We start from the raw sequence: 22,215 nt of genomic DNA, 5'->3' as shown, positions 1-22,215 counted from the left end.
TAGATGGCTACCGGGTTTGCGCTGCTGGGAGCCCTATAAAACCAATTAACTAATCCACGTTCCGGGGCCCATTCCCGCGCGTACGCAAAGTTACCACTGACGTTGTATTGTAGTTTTCGCGCTCCTTTGTTTATGTTATGGAACAATTTTTGGGACACCTGATTAATGGGCACAGAAGCCAAGGGATGGAAAAGGGGTACCGGGCACCGTATTTCGATGGTTCGGTTCGGTTCATGTATCCAGGTAGCCTGATTAACAACGGGGCACACAACGGTGGTGTGCACATTTTCCACATTTTCATCTACTCGTTTGATTAATTTTATCTGTCTTGTTAGACTGTTCTTATGCGCTTGTAGCAATTGGGATTTAGGGCCTTGAATTTCTTTTGTACCAGGGTTGGTTTTTTTTCTGTCTAACGGATCGTTCGAGTAGCAAAGGACGTTACACCCGTCTGATGAAGATATAAACTATCTCAGCAGAACAAAACGTCTTGATGTGATTTTGATTAAACTGGCGCGAGTGATTGCCACACTTTTTGACCCATGAGTGCCTTCCTGCCTCAAGTCCAGGCGGTCAAGTATTTCGCGATGGAGGTCCAAACGGAGGAGACGACGATGGAACCATTCTTGGATATCTCAAATAGACACCGGACGCATCTGGCAGCGAGTTCTATAGAGCTAACCCGGGATAAGTCATACTTTTTTGGTGGTAGAAAGAAAAGTCCTCACCCTTTTAGCATATAAGTTTCCGTTAGCTATAAGAATAATTTTGAAGACAAACGTCCAGACAAACTTTTAAAATCTTTTAATAAAGTAATGTGATGAATACGATTTCAATATCAAATTAAATTATTTTCCAAATAAGTGTTTATTACATTAAGCATACAATATATTTAAAATTCCTCCCCTGCACCATGAGAAAAATGAACCGAAATTTGTATTTTATTTTAAATGTTCACATTAGTCAAACTAGTGACGCACCACAAAGCGAAACAAAAAAAACCGCTCCAAAAAAAACAGTCTGTTTTTGTTTGATTATGCATACTGGTAACATACCCATAAACATAAACCCTCAAAACGCATTTCCTCCAATGGCACATTCATCAAACCTTAAACCATTCCCGAAGCAGCCCAAGAGTAGCCAGTCGGCATGAAGCCTAAGTACGTGATCATTGTTTCTAATGGCCGTTAATGGGGCAGGATTAGATATGAGCGGCTCAACTAGTTGAAAATAAATGCAACGCCCCTCTTCGTACAGTTTCGTGGAAACTGTTGAATTTAGTAGCTTCATTGCTAGCCTTTTTCATCTTCCGGCGCCAAACTGTTTGGCAGGAAATCATAAACAGTATATTAGCATTATTTGATCGTTCGGGTACGGCGTTGTACATCATCCAGGCGCCTCCAAGCTCTCAAACCAAATGTGTGCTCGATAAACTGCTGCAACATAAACCGCCATTAAAAAGGCATGCAGTTGGTGGATGTGACTTGATTAATATTTATCAATGTAATTGCCACTTTCGGTGGTGCGGTTGTACTTAAAGAATCCATTTTGAGATAAGTAACGTACCGTAAAACACGCGGCGTAAATACTATTCCATACGCCAAAGTACCCGTCAATTTGTTGTAGAGCACCGTGGAAAGAAAGTTTTAAGCCCTGCCTGACACAGTTCCACTAGTTTGGTGCATATCGCAGATTTACGCACTTTATTGCTGACCTGCAGAATATGAAAATGACCCTAAACAGAACGTCACTAGCTCCTCGAAAATAAATGCTTATCGACAGATGATTACCATAAAACCCCTTAATACAAACGTTCCCCACAAAGGCTCTCGCTCGACTAAGGCTATCGCAACGTTACGCTGGACACACAATCATTCAATCCTTCCCGATGGCCGAGCTTACCGCAAACCGTAATTAAAACCCTACTAGGCCAGCAAAAACCCACACCCCGTCCGTGAAAACACGGGGTACGCACGATCGTAAAGCCGTTTTATGTCCGATTTTCAGCGACCTATTAATTTTGTGACTTTTTATCGTACGCATTCGGGCTGCCCATATGAGCTTCACTTCTTTCTCCATACGCACCGCTCCCGATCGTTTGCTTTCCCGATAGATAAACAATTTAAAAGTTCATCATCGCTGTTTGCTAAGAGGTTTTTTTTTCTTGCGGGGTGCGTTTTTAGGAGTGCGTGTTTTTCGATCTCTTTTTTTTCTCGGTAATACCCAAAGACATCGCATGATAAGCCGGAAGAGTCGCTAGAGTGCTTTACACCGGAGTTTGAAAATGCTCTGTGGCGAAAGGAATATCTCATCGAATGGGTAAAGTGCGTTTGAAGTTTTGTTGGTCGTTGGTCGTAACTATCGTACGGTGAAAGAATGTGGCTTGTAAGCTGGACATTTCGGTGCTATAATTTACGGCTTTCGACTGTCTTTTTATCTCCCTCGCCGAGCTTCTGCTCTAAATTTTGCCGACGAATGGGATCACTTTTTTGTCATTAGTTTTTATTGCAATTCCAACCGGGAGTCGGTTACTTAACTGGGTTATTTCGGTCCAAATCATCGGACCATCGTTAAGTTTGTTGTAGCAGGTTTTAAGTTTTATGTTGACCAATAAATTTTAAAGGTTTTAATGATCTACCCTTAAAAAACAAACCAGAAGAAAGAGTTTTGATAAGCTTTCTGATCAAAAATTTATATCACAGATTAATGAGCCTCGATCAATTAAACTTATTCAACATTTTCTACATTAATTATTGGTAATGATTCTGGCTATCTTATTTGTTGTTTTGAAATGTTTTTTTCTTCCACTGTTTCAACTGTGGACACTATTCGTTAGTCATGTAGCACTATGTGTTAGGGTTCATGTTTAGTGGACCTATCGTTGTGAACCTTTTATCCAATGCTATACGTTGCAAAATATCTTGCCGAAGATGAAAATTGGTACACAAATCTCCCTTTCCATATTTAAGGAGAAGACGTTCGTGTGACCATATTAGTTGCAGATGCAAACGCTCCTGGTTTGGCTGAGCGACGCATCCTTCAGACCATCTTTTTGCGCTGTGTCCAAGCATTTAGTGTGGAGGACAAGGATGAATCACGAGCCTCCTGAGGCGATCCGGGCATCCTGACGGTGGCATTTCTTCAGAAAGGGCTGGTTTTTGGTTAGTTTTCATCTTAAACTTTCGTTAAGTATCAACTGATTACTCCATCAATAGAGATTAAATTTGTGTAAACAGTGATTCAGATCACTGACTTAATCAGTAAAATGACAAAATGACTTAATCAGTAAATACGCTTACATGCATGTACCGAGCAAGTTATTTATTACATGTTTGATGAAGTAAATTTTTCAACAGAGAAAAACAAACCAACACTTTGCGCATTAAAATTTGTTTTATCAAGCCATTTCTCTCCTCTGTTTGCTTCCTGTGCCAACCAACGTCCACCGCGGCCATAATCAATCTTTGCTTCAGCGCGTTGTTAGTTGCAAAACGAAAAACATCCATCATTAGCAGGGCCAACAACCGGGCCACAGTCGTACACACAAACATCGTCGCTTGATCACTCTCGATCGCACGATAAATTACGTTAACGAAGATCGGACTGTTCCGCGGACGCGCCAGTGGGGCGACAATTTCTCCAGCTTCGACACATTCGTTCGCAGCCAGTTGCGTACAAATGAGATGCACCGGCACAAGTTGGGAAGTTGGCTGCATTTAGGGTGCCACGGAAGCGCTTTAATTACTTCCATTTTTCAACACAACCGGACCACTTGCAGCGTTCGAGCGAACATTGGCGTGGTGCTGCAGCAAAAAGGTCGGTGAAACGATGTTTGTGGCCTGATGATGGCTGACTTTAATTATTTTAAATGATGAATTAGTGTAACATTGCCCCTCGAGCAAGAAGTTAGAGCGGCAAATGCAAATGCGAAAACTCAAGAGGAGGCAAAAAACCAGCAAGCCCGAGTGGATATTAGGCCAGCCCTGTTAGAAGACGATCTCGACGATCTCGGTGGGTGAGAAGTTTCCAACGAATTGCCCTGGGAGGGGTAGGAAAACATACACTCCATTTCCCGACACCGGGCATGAGGCCTCATTTAAAAGCAAACAAACAAATGTGTAGAAACCGGGCAAGCGAAAAAACGTTATTTGCTGGTAATCGGTCGTAAAACCGATCATGAAAGTCAGTCGTTAAAGTTTTGCTGAGAACATAATCAGCATCGGCAGCCAGAAAGTAGCAGAAGCAGCAGCAGCACTAACAGCGCGTTAGGAGTTAAGTGTTTGCCTCGGCGAAGATTGAAGAGTGTTGAACCTTCGACAACCTTTTCCGCCTGTCTTCAGACACAGCAAAACTGCTCTGCCCCGGCTACTTGGGGCTAGGGTCTTGCGTGCGTTGCTTCCAAGAAAGCCCTTCCTTCCATTAACACACCGCACACGGGACACAAGTGTGCCTAACGGAAAGTGTTTAGAGGCGTGTGTTGACTTAATAAAATAGACGTTTTAGAGGTTCGAGTGCTTGTGCAACCAGCACCATAAAATCGGGACCCAGGGCCAGCTGGACGTGATGCGTAGGTGCGATCATACGCTTTTAAATGTTTTTTGCTAGGTTCGATAGTGAGTCGAATGTCCACCAAACGCGATACGGAAATGGATGCTGCAAGTGTTCACTGTAAACAGCTGCAACTGTCCGAACTCTCCAAAATCAACACCAAAACTGCACAAATGGAGGTCAACGAGCAAAAAGACACGAAGCAATGAAGTAGAGAAATTGAGATAAACAAGAAAACGGTATTTCACGCCGGGTTTTTTTGTTTTAGTTCTCGAGTTGCACTATCGTTGGTGTGGTTTCCTTTTTTCGCAATCATAAATGCGGCAGCTTCTAAAATTGCAGCAAACATTACCACCCGTTACGAGCGTTTCTACAGACGGAGCAAAACTTTATCAACCGCAACCGGCATCGGCCACCGTACTTGGAAGGGCGGATGGGGAAATTTGTTTCAAACGTTTCGCGGTGATTTCTTGCTGCGGAGTCTTCTTTTTTTTGCGTTCTGGTAGTGAGTAAGGGGTGCCAGCAAATGCAAGTGCCACCACGGCAACCGAACGCATTGTCGTTAGGAAGCTTCCTGTGGGAAGGCTTCCTCGGCGGTTTCGTTGCCGTCGTTGTCGTATTAGCTATTTCGCTCACACCACATCACTGGAAAGACTTCTTCACAATCTCACCCATTCATAGCAACGTTTTTCTTTTTGACGGAATGTTTCCCCAAGAATTAATTAATACTTTGCTGAGGTCTCTCGGTCTTGGTTTGGTCATTTTTTTTTAATTTTTCTTTTGTGATTTGGTCTACATTGCGATTATGAGGAAAATTAATTCATACGTCCAGTAACAGAAGAGTTTGACGAGTATCTGTGTTCTAGTCTCGAATTATGTTGATCAAATAATGTAAAATTAGGTAAAGTTTCAACTATGAAGTATCCGTTTTTTGAATTATAGAAAGCGTAGAATCGCATCCTTTGATTTATAGTTATGAAAAATATAATTCAAAATAAAAGCAATGCTACTCCTCTTCATACAGATTCTCTAGCTTCCATTTAACACTTTCTTATTGAGATACAAAAAGTTTGACTGCAGAAGTTTGAGCACGAAACGAATCCAACACATAACATTTTTTTTCTTCAAGTGCTATTGTCAAATTTCTAGATAGGCTGTCGATCGCTTCAATCCACACCACCAGCGTGGAAACTCCACTTCATTACACAACACACCCCTCTTGCCGCCCGCAACCCGAACTGCTTGATTTACATCCAATTTCACCCATCGAATCGTAACGGTAAACCTTACCACGCTACAATGTGGCAAACAAAGTAATATGTGTATTCACATGTGCCCCAAGGGATCACAACGTCCGTCGCCATCGCGTCGCATCGTCTGGTCAGCCACCGGTTGGAATTGCTACAATTGTAGAAATTCTGCTCAATGCCCGGAACCTTTCCAGTAGGCTGTTATTATCCTCTTCCCAGCCGTACTGCTTGTGGCGCATTTTTGCATCTGCAACAGGCCTATAGTTGGACCCAGCCACTACCAGCAAAACTAACTGGTGGTGGTTTTGTTTCAGTTTATCATTACAGTTTTATTATTTTATTTTCGGGAAGAACAATGAAGACATATCTTCGGAGGTCCCCACAATTAGCGAGGTAAGAATCAGATCTGCTTGAAGGGCCATGGGCAGTGGTGATGAGGCACACTGTTGCATTGTTGCACTGTTGTTGAAATCGGAAAGTCAACCGACCAGTTACTTAGCTTTTATTTGCAATCGAGTTGACCTCAATGTGTGTGTGTGTGTGTGTGTTTAAGGGATGAGGCCGCTGCCGATGAAAGCTTGACCACTTCAGATGGTCGTGTTTCGTTGACACTATCTGCAACCGGGCGAGTGAGTGTGTGTCTATAACAAAATTAAACTTCCACTTCAAACAGTGCATCGTCCTGCATCCTTTTCGGGGCAGGGTTTATGTTTTCCTTTCAGCTATACACTTCACCCGCACACACAATGATTCTCGTACGCGTATGCATTCCAATGAACTTCGCTCTAAGCCTCCACAAAACGACCATCCATTGTTTATCAGCCGGCACGGATCGTGTACGGCCGGAACGAAATGCGGATTCAATTTTCATTTCAATGAATCATGAGCACGATGCGCATAAAGGAAAACCATGCACTTCCTTCGTTCCATCCCCGCTCGATGCACATTTCGGAGGCTTCCAATTGCAACAAGCTGCACGCATGCATTCATTCATCACAATTCCTACCCACCACCACCGTTCGCACCACCATTGGCTTTTATCATGATCATTTATGCAACCATAGGCTTGATGGTTTGATTTCATAGGCTCGTACAAGCGAACATGCACATGTGCGTACAACGGCAAGGACACCGACGCCGGATACGCACGGAGCGCATCCGGCCGATTCACGGTTAGAGATGCGAAGACGCAGTGAGCAACCGATGCGGCCGGTTCGGTCAAGCCTTTTTCGCTAATCAAATCATCATAAAGCAATTCCGGTGCACTTTATTGAAACGGCATTCGTTTACCGTATGGCTTTGGTAGGCAGCAACGGTACGAGGAATCTTTTTTCCGGATGTGAATGAAAACATTCCCGAGGTGGCAGGCATCGTGTGTTGGCTGTTGAATTCTTCCTGAAGAAGCTGTATCAATACTCGAAAAGTCTTAAAGCGGCTTCTAGCTCTTACAAGGGCTATTAGAATTAGTAATTTTAAATCACAAAATAATACAGCGTTATTCTCAATCATCCGGGTGCTGCAGCTATTCAACATAAATAAAATAATTGATTTTCAAACCTTTGTTCTGAGCTTATCTAATATGTCCTTTTAATTTACACACAATAAAATCCTACACAAATCATCTTCGGATCAGTAACAAACATATGATTGAATACAGAATTAATCTGGATTTGTGGAAAATTGGAAAAATTAAAATCTAAATTTGATGCGTCCTTTCAAAAGCCTTTGCAGGACTACTGTGCCGAAGAGCGTTGTCCCAGGCAGTGTTAAATGGATAGCCAGCAAAACCAATAATCCACACCATCGTACCGAGACTGGGCCTCCTACTGTATCAAAGCATTTATGCTGCAGTGCATTGCATGGATGCATATCCTCCGTTACTAAATCCTACAACTTTGAACTGGGCTGGCACATCCACCGACAAATCATTGAAACTATTCATTAGTCTTCTCACTATCCGGGCACTTCCAGCTCCGTTGAGAGGTTGTTCGTTTTTATGCACCCATCGTGGCAGACTGTGGGAGTAGTTATACTCCCATTGGTAAATATTCAATGAAATGTTGGTTCGATGTTGGAGCGTCCAGTGCTCTATTATCAGTTTGTTTGTCGGGAATTTGCACCCGATAGGAAGCACAACCTGATGAAATTGTCTGCCTTATCCGCTGCCTGTGCAGCAGATTGGTTGTGTTTTGTAACATGTGAAAATATTGAACCATTATGCACCGGTCGGTCAATGAATAGGATGAGAAATTTCAAAGAGAAAACTGTGCAAGAGAATATCAAGCTGCAAGGTATGCGTTGTTTGTTTCTTTCAGCAATTGTCCTTGAATGTGATGTAAAATATTATGAGCTCGAAGTTCACGTACACATTTTTCCCGTTTATCTTTACAATCTATATACCAACTCCAACATTTTCTTATTAAGTAATTCCAAAGAAAAGGGTTTACGTGTTTCATTATTATTTTAACATCTGACCAACTTATGATTCATGTAAGAATGTTTCAAGCTCATTTTTGCGTACCCGCCGGTTCTGTGCTTCCTTCCTCGAGCATGTTTTACCTTTACTTTAGGGTCACAAATTGGTATAATTCTTCCAATTTGCGTAATCGCACCGATCAGCGTGTGGACCGTGTTGGACGCACTAGGACTCTTCATTTCGGGCGCCCCAAAACCAGCCAACACGCCCGAAAGCGATCCCGAACATGAAATGGGAGAGATCGGCCGAGTCGTAAATAACAATCACCGTGCATAATGCAATTGCTGCTGCACGGTGCAACACACTGCATGAGCTACCGTTGTCTGTCCGGTACCACGCTTCCGATCCCAGTGTTGGTGGTGGTTTAGCGACATCGACATCAGCTATTTCTTTGGCGAGTTTGTTCGGGAATGGTTTTCTTGATCGCTTGAGTGTATTGTAGGGGATGCTGCTGGTGCTCTGTTGCTACAGCTACCGAACGCGAACGTAGTCGATAAATAATGTTATTAATTTTACAGTAGCAATTACCGACCATAGTGGGACTGGCTCATTGCACTGCAACGGCCTAAGGATAGCGACGGGCGTGGGTTTCGGCAGGGTTCGGGAGGCTTAAATTCGATTTGTTCGCGTCGGAGAGAATGGAACGTGAACCGTGTGCTTCGAATGATTACACCGGTAGCTGAATGACTTCGATGGGTTGTTGATGGAACCGTGAATACTAAACGGAGTTGAAGGAAGCGCGACTTCATATTTTCGTAATCGTTCTATAGGAAAGTGTAGGCTGAAGTTTATGTAAGGGAACTGCTGTTTTGAGGCATTTGCAACCAGACGTATCAGCACAGCTTTTAAGAGAATAAATTGACCGAAGTAGCACTTGTACGCAGGACTGAATCGACCGATAAAATCAAATCAAGGATGCCAGAAACGTCACGCCTAGATCATTCGAAGCTGTAGTCCAAAAGAAGAGAAGAGGATAAGGAATCGTAGCTTTCATCCATACTATATTAAATACCATTTTTCATACCGAAAGTCTACTAAAGATAATAACTGATGACAAAAACCGACCAAACAAAAATCTACAGCATAAATGGCAAAAGGTAGATCTGGCTATGATCTGACGCAATGTCTTTATTTCCTCCATTTTTCTCTTCTTCCATCAACAAAGTATAAATTGTCAAGTGCAAAGCATCCAAAATACTTAATCTAATAACATCACAGTCATTGATTGTCATGCCTCATTGAAAGCAAACATTTTTACGCCAGTGATTAATAAAACTGTAGTTTGAGGTACCAAATCAGACTCAAGAAACATTCCTTCTCCAATTAAAAAAATGATATGAAGATTACAAAAAGAGTATGCAACGAACTACATTAATAAAGAAAACAATAAAAGCACACATTACCTACCAGTCTCATTTCTCTATCAATGGGAAACAAGCATCTACTTACAAATAACTATACTTCGCTGCCTATACTTATGCATCTGCTCGTCACAACATACCCTTTCCTCGCAAAGTTTTGCTCCGGTTGGCGTACATTTGATTACCGGGTTAGGGAAGTCTGTGCCTGCGTTCTGCTAACCGAAACCACGCTGCAACAAATTGTCACATGAACCACCCACCCAGTTTTCCACGCGATGATCGCACCCGAGCGATGTGCAGAGGGGGTTGCGAAAGCAGCTGAGCTCCACATAAGGCACTAATTTGACAAAACAATTTTCTATTCCATCGATTCGTTTCCTCCAGTGACCACTTCTACGTTGGAAAAGGAGACAAAAGGTGGTGGTGGTAGGGAGGGGCGCCAGTTGGCGCATTCTTGTGGAACTGCAGCGGAAGTGCAAAAGTGGAAAAATGCACCCGTCCCAACACGAATCAGGCGATGATTGTGGGGCTCATTATGTAAATGGGACTCGGGAAGCTGAACTAAGTGCCTGGTCGCTCGGACTGTTCGTTTTGTTTCTCCCCTTTCAACCCCCTGGCCAGCTTTTCTCCACTTATTAGTGAAGTTATCCTTCGTAATGTTACGCTTAAACGTAGGTTTCGGGTTTGAATGCTTTTGCATGATAGCATCAATTATAGGTGCCTATTTGGAGCCACTTCCAACAGTCGTACCTCGTAACTGGACGGGCTGTTCACACATTTCGCATCGACCGCTTCGTACTATCGGACACGGGGCGTAATGAATTACGTTTAGCAGCATTTTAGACCGACCGTCCAGGAAACGAACCTTCTCCGAAACCTGCCAAAATTGTAGACCTCATGTACAGCTTCCACCTGGGCTAGTGTCCCTGGACGGTTAGATGCAGATTCGTTGGGAGCTGTCTCCACGGACACTAGAGCGCGTGCACACACACACACACACACAAACAACGACCTGTCCGTTGACGTGTGCATGATTTATGAGCAAGTGTTCAATCGGTGAAACCAGGAGTTTCGGAAAGACAAATCCCAGTGCCAGCGAGGAGGTCGGGGACTCATTAATCATCAATCTGTCAGGGTTGCGAAGGTACGAACTGCACATGTGAACGTGTTTTCATGCTGCCGACCACTGCCAAGTAAAAGGTGCGTCCAGGATGGAGAAAGCATTCGTTTTCAAAGACGGTTTTAATGGTTTCTTCCTGTGACGTAAAATAAAACTTACTTCTTTAGAATGGCGACAGGATGTTGGAGACATCATCAAGTGGTTGGTATAGGGTGCTGTATCTTGCATGTGACAATTCGTTCCGGTGTTAAACGTTTGGCTTGATTAACTCTTGGCAGCGCGACGGTTGACCGTTTCGAATCGCGTGCTATTCTCAGTTCCATAATTGAAACTGTTGATGGATGGGAGTACGATCGATGAAACTCCGAGTTGAATGGTGATCATTTCGTACTCTTTTTTAGTTGGTAAAATGGACATTCCAATGTGATTGGGCATATTGTGAGTAATGTATCCTGCCTGCTATTAAAAAATATTATGAGATATATTAAGGGGTTTTGCTGATTGAAGTAATATTCTGCAAAACATTTTCTTGAAACACACTTCAATTTAAATTTCATTCGCGATGTCGTTAATGACCTCGTCGTTTCACGACCCTGCCTTGTCAAAATACAAATCTTGTGAGACATCTGATTTTAACATTGCAATCTATTCATGGGGATATTTTTCAACAAATTCTCTAGTGTTCAATGCAAAATCATTTGACTTTAGAAATGACATTGAGAGGTGCATCTGCTTCTCTTGTTTTGCGCGGACGTCGCATCTATCACTAAGATTCAAAATTACGTATAACTTATTGACTCATTTTATTACTAAAATTGCAAACTTCAATCATTCTGATTTGAACTACTGCAAAATGGACAATGGACTGGACAATGAAGACACGACTGTTGAATGAGCTTACCGTTAGGCTAAGTATAACTCAAGTACTTTCAGTTTATTTCTAAATTCCAAAAGACAATTGAATAATTTGCCATGCATGGAATTTATTTTACTGAAACGTTTCAAGCCTTTAAAGTAGGCGTTTGTTAACAAAATAGATATATGTAAAATAAAATAAACAATTTTCAACATCTAATAATTAATTTATTCACATATTGCTCACAATTTATTTATTGACACTACACACTGATATCCAAAACATACTGCTTTTAATCACATTAATCTTGATTAATGTCACTTCATCCAACGATCTACCGCATGGTGGAAACTATGCCAAACTAACACATCGTTTATGCTACAGTCCCATGCAGGGAAGCATCAAAACACCACATCCATTTAATAAAACAGTTTTTAAAAAATATGCACAATACTCCTGTTAATACGGTTTTCCAGTATCTTAAATCTAACCCTGCTTAATACCCATCAGTTTCGGTTTCGGCACTGGTTGGAAGGAAATGTAAAGTAAAATGAGCTCCGCGTTCAAGCCACGGGTGTGTATGTGAACGCACGGAAAACAGGAGATCCCACCCGGTACAAAACGGTGGGGGAAAACCTAACTACGTGCAATTGTTCGCGTGTCACTGTGACATTAACCGCTGAAGTGCAAGATGTTTTCCCAGAGTTTAATGCATACGGCTGTAGCGTTCTTTACATGTAAAGGACATGTTTTTTTAGTTGTTAAAAATGGTCTTTTTTTATTTTATAGACGTAAAAGGAACATTTGAAAATACATTTTCTATATTTTTTTCTTCTTACATTTGATAAGTTGCTCGACGCGCGATACGCGTTAGGGGACACGATCCACGTTCGATTTGCATCTGGCTGCTTCAGGTTTTCGTAAAATCCCTTTTTTCTCTTGCTCCGCGTAGGGGTACTTTTCAAACGATTCGTTTTTTTATACTATAAAACCGAATTTTTTTTTCACCTCTTCATTGTCCTACACCAAAAACTGAAAAAATTAACCCTGAACGCACTCATGCTAAAGTTTGATCTTCTCTCGTCTGTCATGCAAATGATTTTTTTTTGCCTGCTTTTGATAGTCTTCTCATTTCTCCTCTCCGCACAGTCTGGTTGGGTTTTCTTTTGGGCCCAGTACCTATTTGCGGCCCGAAAACATTTTCCGGCCATTGATCTTTTCGACCCAAAACCCGCTTGTTTCATAGTAAATTCCACTCTGCGTGTGTGTGTGTTTTTGTTTGATTTTTTGCCACTTTTGCGTTTACGCATACACAACCATAAGCATAAATCGAAGCGTATGCGTTCGTCGCTTACGCTTCTGTTTTTTTCGATATGTATATTTTCATATATTCTTTACTCGATAGCACAGCTTTTTTGCTTTAGGGAAGCTTTTTAGTTTTGCTGTTTGCTTCTCTGCTATCACATTAACGCACTTCAACGGCCATTCGAATGCGAATGGATTTTCTCTTCATTTCATATCGATTTGCGCGTGTACGAGCATCAAGAAGAAGGAAAACATAACCTTCACACATATTCTCATCACACGGCTCATGCCGTACGTGGTGCGTAAAAGTAGATTCAATTGATCGTGTACAGTCGATGTATATGGTAATTTGTTGGCCTCGAATATCATCCGACCCTTTCCGGTTGCCTTTTTGCCCCCGTTGTGCCTGAGGCCGCAACCGTAGCGGTCCGCGTGGAATCGAATTAATGGAAGATTAAGCCAGTACCCTTTACGTTTGGGCAGCCAGGAACAAGAAGAATGGCATGGAGGATCTAGAAAAAAAAGCCGTTCGATGCCTATGCCTAGATGTGTGATGCGTCAGTTGTTGGCGCCTTTTACAATTTCGAAGCGCTTTCTTCATCATGGCCCGAATATTACACGTCCAGAGATCCAGAGTTTCCTCTTTAGATTCAAAGTGTAGACTGAGAAGGGAGAATCAAGAGTAGGAAGGAACGGAAAGCAACATAATTTCCCAACACGATCATCACCATCCGGGTGCACAGAGACAAGGTGACTGAAGTTGTTGTAGATCGAATTGCTTTCCCTTCCAGTGCAGGTCTTTGCAGTAAATCCGTGAACGTCTTCAATCATATGATCCACTGATAACTTTAGAAAAAAAACCATAAGCACAACAACAGACACATTCTCCCATTCGTTGAAAATCAGACATACACACACTGTGCTGCTACTTCGCTGCACAGATGATCGAATTTTTATAAAAAACATAAATTGGTTTGGTGCCGTTTAATGCTTTCCATGGCTGCAAGGGAGCGTTGGAAAGTATACTCACTTCTTTTACATAGTTTTTTGTATAATTCTGATCCTTTTTAGAGGAGTACATTCTGATCCTTTTTAGAGCAGTGTTAGTAGCTCTTAAGACATTTTAATTTATTTCATTTATTTCAATAGAAATTAGCCCATTCAAAATTCTGTTTAAAACCAGTTAGTTGAGAGTCTGTTTGAAAAGCTCCGTCCAATTGTGACATGTACGCTTTTTTCTCAGATATGGATAGCAAGTTTTGCATACATATATGCACACAATTCTTTCTTAGATTCCTTACGAATTGCTGCTTGTCCATGTAGATCATTAACCTTACAAAAAGAACAGCAACATTCAAATCTTCAGTAGTAATTCCTCGATTGTTATGGCCACATAAACAAATATCGCTCTTTTAGTAATTCTTTCCATACCGCGCTTGATAAAACTTACAAAGCAAAATTGTGTGTATTACCAGGAAAAAGGGTTATTGGAGTCACCTTTACTTGTAAAAACTTGACTTGAAGGCAATAGAAAATTTTTCCCATCATTTTATCACTTCTATTCCGATAAAAGTGATGTGATTAAGATTGCATCTTTCCCTAAAAAATAGCATTATTACCAATACAACAAAAAGTATAGATTTTAGCATGAGTGCTAATCACCGTACTTAATACTTCCGGTGCACGTCAACTGCAAACGTGTCCAGAAGTGGGTTTAATATTGATTCCAGCACCGAAAGCTCACCAACCGTTCCATGCCGGTACTACGCATACCACCAGATTAGAGCTTCCGCAGGGAAGAGCGCTATTGTGTAGCTCGATAAAGCGTCATCTCTCCACTCCAACCCTGGGCTAGCCAGTTAGCACGTTATAAATTATGGAAACAATGTGTTAGCGTGCTTCAGTTATCTATTTTTTTTTCTTTCTCCATATTGTTTGTTTATACTTTGTGTACTTTTTCAATAAATCTACTACCGCTAGACCCGCTTTCATTCATGGCAGCTGTTGGGTGGTTCCATTTTTTGTGTGTGTTTGTTGGCTGTTTTCATTGCGATGACATATCAGTTTCCTCCCTAATAGCTAGTTTCAGGTACACAGGTTCCGTCCCTCGTTCGGAGGCATTCCTAGCTGGCATTCGAGTGATCCACCCATCCGCGCCACCGGATTGGGCTTCTAAGCCATGCTATTTGCATAAATGCTATCGCTTCATCGCGGCCAGATGAATGTGCAGAGAGTCTATTGATGAAACAAAATGAATAAAGCGGTGTTTTAAACAGACACGATGTACAAAAAGTGTAATTGAATACGTTTTGTTCTGATTGGTGAAGTGGAATCTTTCCAATTCAATGTTGTGCTGATGTTTTAATTTTTCAAAACTAATGAAAAATTACCATAAAAGCGGAAATATCATGAAACTTCTAAAACAAAAGTTAAACAATAAAAATAACATTTACACAAAGTGTATGAAAAAAACTAATGCAAAAATAAATGCATCACGATTGCACAAAAAAATAAAAGTAAAATGCATTCAATGCACATCCAGCTCACCCCTACTCAACCAGGTAGCATTGAACCACAAACTGAATCGCGAATTAGGTGCGACTGTCGAGCGGGTTGAGGGAACAAAACAAAACACACTAAAAAAAGGAAGCAAAAAACGCAACCGGACTCTAATAAATATTAATTAATCCTTCGCTAAAAATCAACAATTATCGCACAGCAATAGCTGCAATTAGCGTTCCTCTCGCAGCGTATTATACCAGAAGAGAATCCAGCGAAAGAACGTGCAAAAAACACACAACTCTACTCGCCACAACAAAGCAAAGCGCCAAACGAAGCAATGTGGGCGCGTAGGTGCAGTGCAGTAGAATACAAAACAAAAGTATGCAACCTTATCGCGATGCACCGCGCACATAACGGTGTGGTGCAGCAGTAGGGTAACAGATCTCGTCGGCGCTGGAAAACAATACCACTCGCAGCGCGAACGATAGAACGGGACAAACCTAACCTAGTAGGTGGTACCATTCGAACAAAAGTGCATTTGGCCGCTCGTCGTGGATGGGTGGAAGGTAGAAACGACAGGAACGGAACGGTGGTGATGCAGAGTGTTATGTTGGGTTTCCTGCAGACCGATCTATTCCCCTTCTTCTCTTGATTGGAGATGGAATCACACTAAAACTGCATTGCCCTATTGACGCTTTCCTTCTGTTGGCACCCTTTTTTTTCGCCTAGGTCCAACAGCGTCACCACTCGTGACAGAGTGGTAATAATAATAAAATGAAAACGCAGCCACATCGACCCCCCCCCCCCACACACACACACACACACACACGAATGGCAAAGTGCAAATTTTTAATAATCGGTTGACTTGGCAGTTAATTAAGGATGGTTTTCTGCAACCATTCGTCGTGCCACTGCAATTGGGACGTTTCACATTCAATTAGTCATCAAGCCGGAGTTTTGATGCGATCAATAGATGGTGATGATGATTGTTTGCTTTTTTTCTGCATGGGTTCATAAACAGGAGTGTGTGCTTTGGGACTGGGTAAAGATAGAGAGGAAAATAGTTAGAGAAGTATTTGGTCCCGAGAGGCTTTTAGTAAAGTTTGGAAATATTTTGAACAATCTGTACCATTGCAAAAACGTCTCATTAAATCTCATCTGGAGAATTCTCCGTCTCGTATCCATTAGTAGTCTTCATAGATATGACTCATTAGTCACAACACTTAGGTAAAACATCACGCATTTTAAACTAATTTTAAAAAAATTCTACCTTAAGAGCTATAAAAAAAATTCTAATGATTTATTTCTAACACAACTTTGCTCTTAACTAGTGTCAACATGCTAGAAAACGTTCGACATCAAAACACATTTTGTGGTTTAGCTGTTTCCACTTTGCAAACCAAAACCAGCAAAACAAAAACGTATACCACTGTACGACGGTTGATGAACATAATTAATTATTCTCACCCTTTTCGTTCTATTCTTGCGCCGTCTCCATCCCGTCACCAACATTCCCCTTTTTTATGTCAGACTTTCCGTTTGTATGCTTTTAAATTCACAACTCTTTAGAAAACTCCTTTACATACAAGATTTTTTAGTTGCTGTTGTCTTTTGCTGTGTAGCTAAAACACGCTCAAGATGCAGAAGCATGGGCTTTGTTAAGCTTGCTTCGCAAAAAAAAACTCATTCATCTTTTAATCAGCTTTCGCAATTATAAACCGAGTACATGCATTTATTGCACGGAGCATACACACAAAGAAAAGCGATGGCAAACATGAGCAAAGAAATCATAATCGTACTGAAGGGAAGAGGAAGGAAGCCTGAAAAAAACCTTTTTGTAGTGATATTCGTAATGAAGTGAATATTGTTCCAGCGCAGGATTCAAGGAATGAAGGTAAATGAGCAGGAATAAAAACCCCCTCCGACCCCTATGGTAAGTTCTAAACCCTCGTGTCGGCTGAAGGGACATTGGATTGGACGTATGTAAATTTGTCCTTTCACTTCCCGGGGCCCCGGGGAAACGTCGGTTGATTAGAGCACGGTACGGTTTCGTAAACCTTTCCAGCCCATTCCGTCGATCATTTATGCCGTGTGAACCGAGATGTTCTTTGTCGAAGCTTGGTGAATCGATCTCGGCGTGTGCGAGACGTCGCTTTCTAATGGAATTAATTGTGCACCTTTAGTTTGCGCCCAAAGGCTGTGGACTTTGGCTCCTGGGGTGATATTGATTTTGCTGATTTTCCAACTTATGGTCGGAAGAATGAGGCGGGTTCGAGAAAAAGAAATCTTTTTCTTGCATCGCAAGAAATCATCGTCCAGGATCTGAGTTTGGAACAAAAAGCCAGGACGTAAGGATTATCGGAATGACATGAATCGTTCCGGTGGCGTGTGGTGATTAATAGGATTTCAGCTGACTTTCCAAATCACCCGGACACCACTGTGCAAGCATTTGCATTTTAACGAAATCAAGCGTTTGAAAGATTTTGCCTAAGACACGTCATCGATTTTAAACCGCTGATGGTTGCGGAGAGGCGTTACGGAATACGAGACAAGATTTTGTTTCATCGTGCATGAATTAAATTGTACGCCAGAGGGTTTTAGAGACACATGTTTGTCTGAGATGATAAATGAAAAAAACATGTTCAAATCTTTGAAGTGAATTTACTCAAAAACTTTTTATTCCAGGACAACAATTGTTTAAAAAACAAGTCATCATCTTGGAGTCTCGTGTTAATTTATATTTATTGAAGATAAAAGCAAAGAAGATATCTCAAGATCAACGATTTAAACATTATCTTCCTTCATGATTTGCTCCAGATGTAGAATGAACCGCAACCGACTGGGACATGTGTTGCTTCATTAATTTGTGTCATTCCTTCCATACGTGTTGACCACATTAAAATTGAAGTAGAAACCCCATTTTGTAAGAAACTTAAAGAAATAAAAACTTTACATTTGTACACATCATACTTTCTTTACTCCGAACATTCAATCTCGATTGATCATCGAAAAACACTACTCCCCAATGCACTTGCTGCTGCAAGAGACACACGACAAGATGTAGAAAACAACGGACCAGTCATCGGTTTTACTACTGCTACCGAAAAGGGCAACACAAACGGAACGATTCAGCTTTGGTTCGATATAAGGACATAATGCAAACCATCCCACCAGTACGTTCGGTAAAAGTGGTCCCGATCTGACTGCTGCTTCGCAACCCGCTTATGGGCAGAAGAAATTCAGTTTCCACAAACGGCTGCAGAGGAGGCTGTGTGCTTTTCAGTATGCTGCGATTCTTTGAGTTCAAAATTCTACACTTTTCCAGCACTCTACGAGTCCTCTTCCTCTTCCAGAACCACCCCGGAGTGCCGAGGGACTGCGATGCGTACGCGAACGTATAAAGCGATGTTTATGTTTCCTTCCTTTCCTGTTATTCCAGTTCCATTCGCAGCGCGAAGATCACGTCGTCATCGACGTCGTTGGTCAGTGACCGCCAAGTGCGAGCGCGCGTATGTGTGTGGATGAACATCGTACCGAGAAGCACTGGATACTATTGCGACAAAAGAAGAGCCTGTCCTTACCTCTCAATCTCACCCCACCTGCTTTCCACCACTTTCCAGCATCGGATCACAAAACTACCCAAAGACCAAAGACCTCGTCCACGGCGGACGGTCCGCGGAACAGGTTGATGTTGTTTACATTCAACATTGTGTTTTCATGCTGCACCTTCTTCGGCGAGCTTATGCTTTGACCGGGCTGACCGTTTCGTACTGTCCCTTTTTTGGCCAGCTTCTTCTTGGCCGTCTTTGGCCGTTTGCGTTCAACTTTTCACGTTCGGAGGGACGCTGGCTCGGCTGCTCCAGGGAGACGAAACCCTCTTCCCGATAGTAGGACGAATTTTTCTACCACACTTCACCACAGCAGCCCACCACACCCCACCCAATCAAAACCCTTTTCGAAGGGTTTTCGATACGAAACAATTTTATTGCGCCTTTGCACAGCCATAAGCGCGCAGTTCTTCGATTTTGCCCGGCGACAGATTTTACGTTTTTCCTTCTTCCGTTCGTCAGAGGACGGTTTTACGACCCCTATATGCTGGGATGCTTCGTTCGATTGTTGTTATCTTTTTTTTATTATTATTTTTGCCTCCAATTTGCTGCCGATCGCTTTGCTTTCTTTTCACTATTTTCGGACCTTATCTGATCAGTAGATAGTGATAGCGGTTCATTTACGATCGTTCCGATACGTGGCATTTTAGTGGTGTCTCGAACCGTAGGCACGCAAGTCTCACGAAGCTTAATGATCAGGTTTGGATGATTTTTTGGCTCGAACGGTCGTTAAAGTGTGGCTGGACTGAAGGCTTGTTGGTGCCTATTAATTGGTTTCTGGTGGGCACACAAAAGTAACCAAGAAGTTGACAAATTGACAAAGTCTGGATAGAAAAATAAATAAGATAACATTTCAATTGATTTACATTTTTTTAAAGAATAATTTCAATGCTTATAGTAATAACAGGCTTTGTTAAATGTGATGAGGATAATGTGTTATTGGAGTTATTGTAGAACAGGTATCTCTAACATTTGAAGAAAAAGTTATTTAAAATGCTATTGCTATAAGCACATCCTCCAAATATCTACTAGGCGTGACTCACAATTCTTACCTCACTTGCAACGCATTTGTGCCGAGTAGCGCAACTCACAAGGCTTCCTCACGCTGTGCACATTAGTTTAACCTTTGTGTGTGACCCTTTTTTTTCTTTTACGAACGCCCAAAAGCGCCTAGGCGATACTAGAAATATGAACCACGCCAACGTAACAAAGAAAAGCGTCCAACACGGCACTCTCGAAGTGCACCCTTGCGTAACTAGCTCAGCCAACGCTGCCCTTTTTCCCGGTTTTATTCGCCTACCCATTTAATTTGGAGGCCAGGCCAGGCCAGAATCAGCTTCACCCGTCCGAACGGCAGCGGACAATTTTTCGCCGATATCACGTTACATACTTCATATCTAAAACACACACACACACACAGACACCCTTGACCCCATGGCGAGCCACCCGCCCTTAATGCTACCATTGCATTTCGATGCTGTCAAGAACAATTCATGCTGGTTGCAAACATATCGATACACGCGGCCAACTCACCTCACCGCTGCATTTTGTATTATACTTCCTTCCTCTCACGCCGGGCTGATCTGCACCCCAACGGGGAGGGAGGTGGATAAAGACAACGGTGACGATCGTAGCACCATATGTTGACCACCCCTTCCCTTCTAGCGGTCGCCCCACACACGCACACACAAACTCGCTGACAAATTGATAATGGAAAAGTGTCGATCGACGCAGACGATAAGCGGACCCGCGCAACCGAATGGGCGAAAGTAATGATCGCGCCGCGAGACGTTTGACCCCGAGTTCGTCACTTTCAGGGGTGCGTTGGGGGAAAAAGGGGGCACTGGACAACGGAACGAGAACGGTTTTGTTTGTCCCGAACGCTGTAAGTAAATGTTGCCTTTGCCTTTGGCGCTTAAACAATTTCGGAGAAAAGAAAGAAAACACTTACGCACAAGCAATATTAACCCAATTCTTTCCTTTCGTTTATGACGAGTGCTTTTTTTTCTCCTTCTCTGAATGATGTTAGAAATTGTTTTGTTTTGTGTGCGTGGTAAAGGGGAAGATAGAACAATTGGTGCGCGGGAAAGTGTCAGTCAACATAATGAGGGATCAAAAACGTACCAGCGATCGGTTACACCCGCCGTGAATGGTGTGGCGTTCCGCCAGAACTGTCGCTTGTTTGATGAGAGATAAATTAGAAAGATAGCGGCCATAGGGCGAGTGAGTTTTTTTGGGAACAACATTCAAATTGATGATGGTAGTAGTGGACGTAAATTAGGATTGTGTAGTTAGCTATTTTCAGGGAAAGACAAAATTGTACAAGCTGACCCTGTGACGAGAGTGATGGTTTTGACGAGAGATCATCAAAACAGAAATCAATTTGAACATAACACAAGCAGAGGGCTAAAAAAACAGAGCAAAAGCATTTGTGATAGCTTCGAGCAAATATCTAATGTTAATTTGCTTCATACACGTTCTTGTCAAACTAAAGGTAAATTACGATTATAATTGATTTACTTCTTCTTGACTATTGCCGGTTTTCTATCACATCGTTTTGACCGTAGCTGAATACCCGTCCCTGACAAGTGAAAACCACGCCACCAGCACGCCTCGTCCACCGGACCGACCAAAAACTAAAACCACTAGCCAGTAAAAACTTGAAAATTCCACAAAGGAAATGCGTAAAGAGATAAAGAAAAAATAAGAACAAAGAACAAAAATTCTCCTAACAAAATAAAGTTAATAAAGTTTAATTAATAACTGAAATATAATTAAAGACACATAAAACCTGGAAACTTTATGATACAAGAAATAAAACAGAATGAACAAGAATTAACATAAGAATGAAGAGAAAAGCTCGACAATAGTTTTAATTAAATTTATCGACAATTTATGCATCTCTATGTCATCCATCAATTTAAACCGTAGCCTAACAAGAGCTGCAAGCGCAAAGCGGCACTCTCTGTTGCGTTCATTTTCGAACAAATACGTTAAGTGCTACAAATTCGGAACACTAGCTTTCATTAAACCCACATGAAAAGCTTGTGTGTGTGTGTGTGTGTTCGGTGTTCACATTTATCCTCCATCACCCCGAGAAGCGGTTTTCCCTTTTCACGGGGCAAAGGCGACAACAGCCCCAACATTCATCTCGTGTACGATCTATTAAAAAGACATTTCACTTACACC

General features: G+C 42.0%; 2 protein-coding genes across 2 annotated transcripts in view; both read right to left on the bottom strand.

The window, feature by feature from the left end:
* The window catches only part of LOC126562512 (protein hairy), a 579,505-nt gene that overhangs the window by 236,396 nt on the left and 320,894 nt on the right, over positions 1 to 22,215 (bottom strand). The window lies entirely within an intron of this gene.
* Positions 9,737 to 22,215, bottom strand: part of LOC126561420 (protein Smaug) — a 469,519-nt gene continuing 457,040 nt past the window's right edge. The window contains exon 5 of the mRNA XM_050217554.1: positions 9,737 to 9,748. The gene's annotated coding sequence lies outside the window, so the exon portion shown is untranslated. The remainder of the gene's footprint in view (positions 9,749 to 22,215) is intronic.

Source organism: Anopheles maculipalpis, chromosome 3RL (genome assembly GCF_943734695.1).
Source record: "Anopheles maculipalpis chromosome 3RL, idAnoMacuDA_375_x, whole genome shotgun sequence".
Classification (NCBI taxonomy): Eukaryota; Metazoa; Arthropoda; class Insecta; order Diptera; family Culicidae; genus Anopheles; species Anopheles maculipalpis.
The sequence above is the reverse complement of the archived record's forward strand: the minus strand, read 5'-3'. Positions and strand labels throughout refer to the sequence as shown.